Source organism: Lipotes vexillifer, unplaced genomic scaffold (genome assembly GCF_000442215.2).
Source record: "Lipotes vexillifer unplaced genomic scaffold, Lipotes_vexillifer_v1.1 scaffold269, whole genome shotgun sequence".
NCBI lineage: Eukaryota > Metazoa > Chordata > Mammalia > Artiodactyla > Lipotidae > Lipotes > Lipotes vexillifer.
The window spans coordinates 1,300,354-1,307,695 of record NW_006799885.1 but is presented as its reverse complement, the minus strand read 5'-3'; positions in this window follow the sequence as shown (position 1 = coordinate 1,307,695).

Here is a 7,342-nt window from a genome sequence, read left to right as displayed (position 1 = left end):
GCGGGCCTCTCACTGTTGTGGCCTCTCCCGTTGCGGAGCACAGGCTCCGGACGCACAGGCTCAGCGGCCATGGCTCACGGGCCCAGCCGCTCCACGGCATGTGGGATCTTCCCGGACCGGAGCACGAACCCGTGTCCCCTGCATCGGCAGGCGGACTCTCAACCACTGCGCCACCAGGGAAGCCCCCTTATAGCTGGTTTTATATTAAAGTGTAGTAACTCTGATATTCTCTCAAAGATGCAAATTGGGAATTCATCTGTTTCCCAACCTATCTAGAATGGCAATATTTTTTGCTTCAAGGTACCTACTCTTCAGGGTATATACTCTGTAGGTTCAGTCTGAGCCATATAGATAATAGTATTCTGCTGCTTATTAGTTGGGTAACCTTGAATAAGTTACTCTGTGTCTTCACTGCCTCATCTTTAAGTGAGTGTAAACTTGATACCTACCTCATTGTGTTCTTATGAACACTAAGTGAGTTAATTCATTTACAGTAGCACTTAAAGAGTTCAAGGACTTATGACTTAGATTTTCAACCTGTTTTCTGGAACATCATTGTTGGCTTACATTAATGTTTACTGCCAGGTAGATTTTTGGACTAACCCCACTGTATCCTGATGGGTTTCTGGTGACAGTACATAGGGGAAAGAGAATGGGTATAACAAACATGTGTTTGCATGGTGACTTGATCCGAGTATAAACAGCTATTTTCATTATAAATGCTTTGGGCAGCAAACGACAGAACAGTTGTGTACGAGGTTTAGAGAAACAGATTTATTTTTCTGCCACAGCAGAATGATGGAGCTACCTACTGATAAAAGAGATGCTTAACAGTCTCAAAATGATGAGTGCAGTTCTAGGAACATGTCCACATTCAAGCAGGAACAAGGGGAATAGGGCAGTACAAGGCACATCTTTTATATCAGGAAAGCAAAAACTTCCCCAGACTCCCCCAGCAAAATTCTTCTGTCTTATTGGGCAAAACCGGGTGACAAGCCCATGTGAGCCTCAAGAGAAGCTGGGGAAATGAATATTCTCTTTTGCCAGCCTCTAAGTTAGAGGCTTAGGGAGAAGCCTAAGGGAGAAGGGAGTTGGGAATGGAAAGTGGGACAGCCAACCTATGATGTATGCCATAATAGTTTTAAATGTAAGAGCCCCAGATCAATGCTTCATATTTTCTCAAAGCCCAAGGCAGAGAAAGCAAAAAGCAGACACAACTGAGTGAAGATACCACTGCTCTGTCAAAACGGTCCATCAGGCATCTTCTAATTTGTACAGTTGCTTTAAGGAAAAAAATTCTCCATTTGGTTTTACCATGCTGAGTTTTCCTTAGTCTCTTTCCTCTTCCATAATTTATTATGCAAACAGAAGAACACAAGGCCTGCCATTTGGGAGGTGGGAGAAAAGCCATGAGTTACCTTCTTTTTAAAATATAAAATATCCTCTTGGAGTCCTACCCTGTGATGCTGGGAAGTCTGAGCCTTTCCTCCACACGCCCAGCTGGGCTCTCATGTCTTTCCTAGAAATGGTCCATTTCCCGTCTCACAGTATTTATAGCCCTCTCTTAGAGAAGAAAATGGGCTGTACTAGGAAGTCATATGAAGATAGAAAGGGGATTTAGGCCGCCTCAGTAGTAAAGGATAAACACATAATTTAAATTCATTTGGTTGCAAAGATAAATGCAGATAAAAGCCCAGTAAACAGGAACCAGGTGCCCTGGCCCAGGAAGTAGACAGACAATGGACTTGGCGGTCAGCCACTGAGCCCTTCACCTTTGCTGGGCTTTGGTTCTGAGCAGCTGCAGCCAGGTACCTACCACTGGGCTGTATACTAGCGCTGTGTGAGGATGCTGAATGAAACCGCTGGGGAGGGGGGGATGGGCAGAAAGGGATTCAAGAGGGTAAGGAAGCAGATGGGCGGAGAGGGAGCCCAGGAAGCTTCAAGAGCTACACAGTCAAAAATAGCCTTGGGCTCCAGGGCTCGGAAAACTTTTTCAGATATGCCCTTTGCTTTTAGAAAGAAAACTCAGAATGCCTTTGTCCTTCTTAGTAGTGAAACATCATGTTTAACTGGAAGATATCTTTATTTAGAAATAACTGAAAGAATGCTATTGACACCGCCTGGGCAGTCTGTGGCATTTTGCAGGAGCAGTGTCGTACTTTCTGTGGTTCAGATCAATTCATTAAACACTGGCTGAGTGTAGGTTATGAGCCAGGAACTCTGCTAGTTTCTGAGCTTAACAAGGTGAAAAAGACAAGGCACAACCTGGAGTGGTTTATACTATAACTGGGGGTGATTTTGTGCTCCTGGGGGACATTTGGCAACATCTGGGAGATGTTTTTGGTTGTCACAACTTGGAGAGATTGTCCTGGAATTTAGAATTCTTCAACTGTGCTGAGGTTGAAAAACTCTGCACTGTCTTGAAGATTCATGGGGAAAGTGAAAATAAAAAATAGTGCAATTGTAGAAATATGCACACAGTAAAAAAGTGCCTTAGAGACAGGACTCAGAAATTCCATCCACAGGAAGCTATGAAGTATATAAAAGTGATAGCAGGTTTTTAGTGAGTTTTGAAGGATGCTTAGGAGTTCACCAGAAGATGGGGGTGAGAGGGATCTCCTTAAGGGATTACATAAGGAAGAGAAAATAAGACTGTAGGCAGAAGCACATGCAAAAGGAGAATGCCTCCAAATTGCATGATGTGAGAGGTAGGAAGTACTGGGAAATGATTCTAGAAGGTAGACAAAATCAAATTATTACCAGCCCAGGAAGCCAGTCTAAGGAGCTTGAACTCAGTTCTATAACTGATGGGGGACAATTGAAGAACTACAAGCAAATGAGTGATATAACCAAAATTTTAAGTGAGGTAAGTAACTACGATGTTCTGAAATAAATTGAAAAGAATTAGAGTGGCCCAATTATCCTAGGCATTAGCATTCTACCAGGTTTCTCTCTCCTTCTCTCTGTCTCTTTCTCTTTCTGTCTCTGTCTCTCTTTATGCCTTTGCCTCTATCTCTTCCTCATTCTCTTTCTCTGACACACACACACACACACACACACACACACACACACACACACACACACACGCCTTTGATGATATATCTCCAAAACCATCTATACTTTTCTACTTTACTGAAATTGTTGGTGATCAACAAAGAGGTCTGGTCTAGAAAGAAAGTAAAGCCAGGAAGTGTCTAATCACCTGGGAGAATGTTGAGACACTGAGAGCTTAGAGATCTCTATGGAGCCAAAAGAACAAAGTTTAGCAGAAAAGAGACCATGAGAAAAATGATGATGGACAGGAGGTTGTGGCTAGAGAGTAGAATATTGGAATCTAAGGGTTTTTTATGTAGAGCAGATCCGGGTGAGACAAGGTGCCTAAGATGTCAGTGAATGAAGCAGAGGACAGTAACCATTGGGTCTGAAGAGAGCAATGAGTCATTGGACTGAGGAGTTTGGTGGCTTATTCATGTGACCATCAAAGATGCCTGAGATGATGACAAGACTTGAGGTAAAGATGAAGAGTTTGAAGCAGGTATCAAATGTATCCATGAATATGTTGGAATGGTTGGAAGATCACAGTGATGAGAGGGATTAGAGGATATCCAATGGCTTCAACTGCAGAGCAAGAAGGAATTTTACAACCTATTGGGGGAGTAACTCCCTGGAAATAACAACAGGGAGCCAGGAATACCAGCTTAGTACTTGATGACTAGTATTCAGAAAAACCACATGGATAACACTATCCTCAAGGGAGTGCCAGAAGTTGAGAAATTATTTGGTGAAGAAAACAAAGATGTTGGGAAGTTTATGTAGCATGGAGTGGAGGTTCCAGAGGTCACAGCTAACGGTTTTTACGAGAATAAGAGCAACAGATGGGCTGTATTAGTTTTCTAGGGCTGCATAACTCAATACTATAAACTCGATGGCTTGAACAACAGACATTTATTGTCTCCCACTTCTAGAGACTGGAAGTCCAAGATCAAGGTGTCGGCAGGGTTGGTTCCTTCTGAAGGCTATGAGGGAGAATCTGTCTCAGGCCTCTTTCCTAGCTTCTGGTGGCTTGCTGGCCATTGTTGGCGTTCTTTGGTTTGTAGATGCCTCTCCCTAATCTCCTTCACCTTCACATGGAGGTCTCCCTGTGTCTCTGTCTCTTGTGATCTTTTTATGAAAACACTATATTGAATTAGGGACCCACTCTATTCCAGGATGACCTCATCTTACGAGTACATCAACAATGACCCTGTTTCCAAATAAGGTCACATTCTGAGGTGCTGGGAGTTAGGCTGTCTATGTATCTTTTATTTTTGTGGGGGGAGGGTTGTCACAATTCAACCCATAACATGAGCAGTATTGGAAAAGACTAAGGGAGAGGAAAGAGGGCTAGAGAGACTTTCATTTTAGCCTCTGATCAGGAATGGCAATCATGTGAGAGTCAGTGGAATAAGCTGGCCATATGTTTCTAAATGTATCTCCGGTGGTGAGGTTAAGGACAGTCGAGAATGGACTGGGGCCTATCCCAGGGCATGCAGGCTGGGCACTGCCTGACGTCAGGTGGCACCATTTACATAAAGAGTCCTAGGTTACCGTGTGACTGGTGCTCTCTTTTGGCAGATTCTGGGACTGCAGTTCACCAGCCAAAGCTCGAGTGTAGATGAGGAAGTTTGCAATTGACTTCATAGGCCTCTGAGCTGGAAAAAATATCTCAGTGCCTGTTGTGATGCATACTAGTGTAAAGGCTTTCAAGAGGCCTTTCTCTCTAAGCTAAACCCCTTGAGAATAGGAGCTATATCTTATTCACATACACCTCCCTAGTGCCTGTAAGTCTGACACAAAGTAAGCGTTCAATACATAAATGAACTAATTCCAATTGGTAATAATATAGTCACACTTATTAACAATGAATTCATAGGGAAATATTGGGAATTGAAAGATTTCCTTCTGGAAGATTAACTCAATATCTTTGAGAATATGGTAGATATTTCTCAAGGATGCAATATGTCTGTGGTGTAGACTTTAGCAGACTCTCTGTAATACATTCTTTTTCTTACATAGTCAACCTCCAGAAGCATTTTCTACTTGAACGTTTCTAAGAAGTTGCAAACACTTTTATCTGAAAGATGTTTGAAAACAAGCAGTCTGAAAGGCAAGGTTTGGGGTGTTTTTTGTTTTGTGTGTGTGTTTTGGTGTTGTTGATTTCTTCCTTTCCATTACTGTAAATTTTATAATTCAATTTTGCCTGGTTGCATTAGAAAATTGTCTTGGCATCATTATCTCAATGGGAGAACTCAGATGCCTATAATAATGGGTTATGGTAGGTAAGTGATCTGATTAGTACCGTCAAGTTAATCCTAAAAGTTATAAACCATTTAGCTGAATTTATCCAGATTATATGAGAAATGGAAAGAAAAAAATGTTCTTGAATGATCTATTCCAGGATTTTAAACGTCAAAATTTTCTAGAAGGTTAGAATTATGCATCAGTTAGGATACTTTTTGCTGTGAGTAAGCAGCAAATTCAAATTAAAGTGACTTAAACATCTTACTGTCTCACATGACAAGAAGGAGGTAGGCTGTGCTTGATTGATGGATTCCACAGCTCAGGGATGTCACAGCGAATCTGAGTTCTTTCTGTACCACCTTCCATCACAAGTCAAGAAATTCCTTTAGCATCACAGGATGGTTGTAGCAGCTCTAGGCATAATGTATATTCATTTATTCCACAGCTAGTTGTCAAGTGAATATTGGTGCGAAGGTTCTAGGTACTGGGGATATGGTAGGACTATGTGGACCCAGTGGAATAAGTTGCCCGTAAGTTTCCAGATAGATGTCCTACTATATAATCAGATAAGTTTCTGTGCTTTTATCAAGTTTACATTCTAATGGGAACTGAGACCAAAAAGAAGTGGGGGTGAGGGAATAAATATATATTTCAAGTAGTTGAATAGTGAAGAGCAATGAAGCTGGGCTCGGTAATACAGGATATTGGAGGGGCTACTTTGTAAATGATTGTCCAGGGAGTTTTCCTTGACTACAAGGAAAGACTTGAATGAAGGAAGGGAGTGTATATGGGAACTTCTCAGGAAAGTGTTTCCAAGTAAGTGCCTCTAGGGTAGGAGCATGGTTAACATGTTTGAGAGACAGCGATGTCTCTCATTTCTCAGTGATAACAGGAATTTCTCAGTGATAACAGGAGGCCAGTGTGGCTGGAAAGTCGTGAGTAGGGAGAGGATTTATAGGACGTGAGATCACCAAGGTAGGCAAATGTCAGATCGTAAGGGCTTGACGGGCCGTGGTTAGAATATTGAATTTTATCAGAAAGTGGGAAGTTTGGGGAGAGTTTTGAGCAGGTAGGTGACATGATGTATGTTGGTAAAGGATAGATTCTTCCTGCTTCATGGAGAATTAACTGTGAAGGGGTGAGAGGGGAAATACAGAGGGTGCTTATAGGCTGTTGAAGCAGGCCAGGTGAGAGGTGACTGGGTTATAACAGAGGGGGGAAGGAGAAGTGGTCAGATTCAGGATATACTCTGGTAGACTCACTCATCAATATCCTGAGATCAGAGCAAAAGGAACGTTCCTCCACCGTCCCTTTTTAAGTTTGAGGAAAGGTTTTCCAGGAACTTCCCAGCTTACCTCTCCTTGGTTCTCATCTGTTTGAATGGCATCTTCTATCTAGATCCAAACCAACTTCCTGGCAATTGGAGTGAGACTAAAGTGTACGGCTCAGATGGATAAAAATGTCCTCTATGCTACAGAGGGGCCCAGACTCTCCCGGAGGACTGGGCCACCTGGAGGGCGGAGAATGTTTGGGGGAATCTGTGGAGCTCAGTGTGAAATAAAAATGTGGAGCCCTTTGTTGAAAACTATGGAGAATTTCAAGATGCACCACTTGACAACAGAGTGTTAAACCAAGTGCAGGGCCCTTCTAAACGTGGGGCCTTGTGGTGCTGCCAATGAAGCCAGCCCTGGCTGTTAGCAAAGCAGTGGCTTTGGGGGACAATAAACATTTTTGTGTCACATCAAAATTATTTTCTAGGAGTAATTTACACAGTCTTGGAGGCAACATCAAGGCTTTCAGGTCATTGAATTCTTGGTTATTCTCCTCTGAGCCAGAAGTAGAAAGTAATGCCTACTTGATGTATCGGCTAACACTAAATTCCGCCTAATTTTTATTCTCCTTTCACTGTTGCCTTGAGGTGAATCCCTTGTCCGTAATCTCAGAAACAGTGAACTCGTCTTCTACTCCATTTCCTGACTTAATTCTAATTTCTTTAACTCTCTGACCACTGGACTCCTTTGAGGTCTTGCTCCTCTCCTTAGACCTATATGTACTGTAGTTT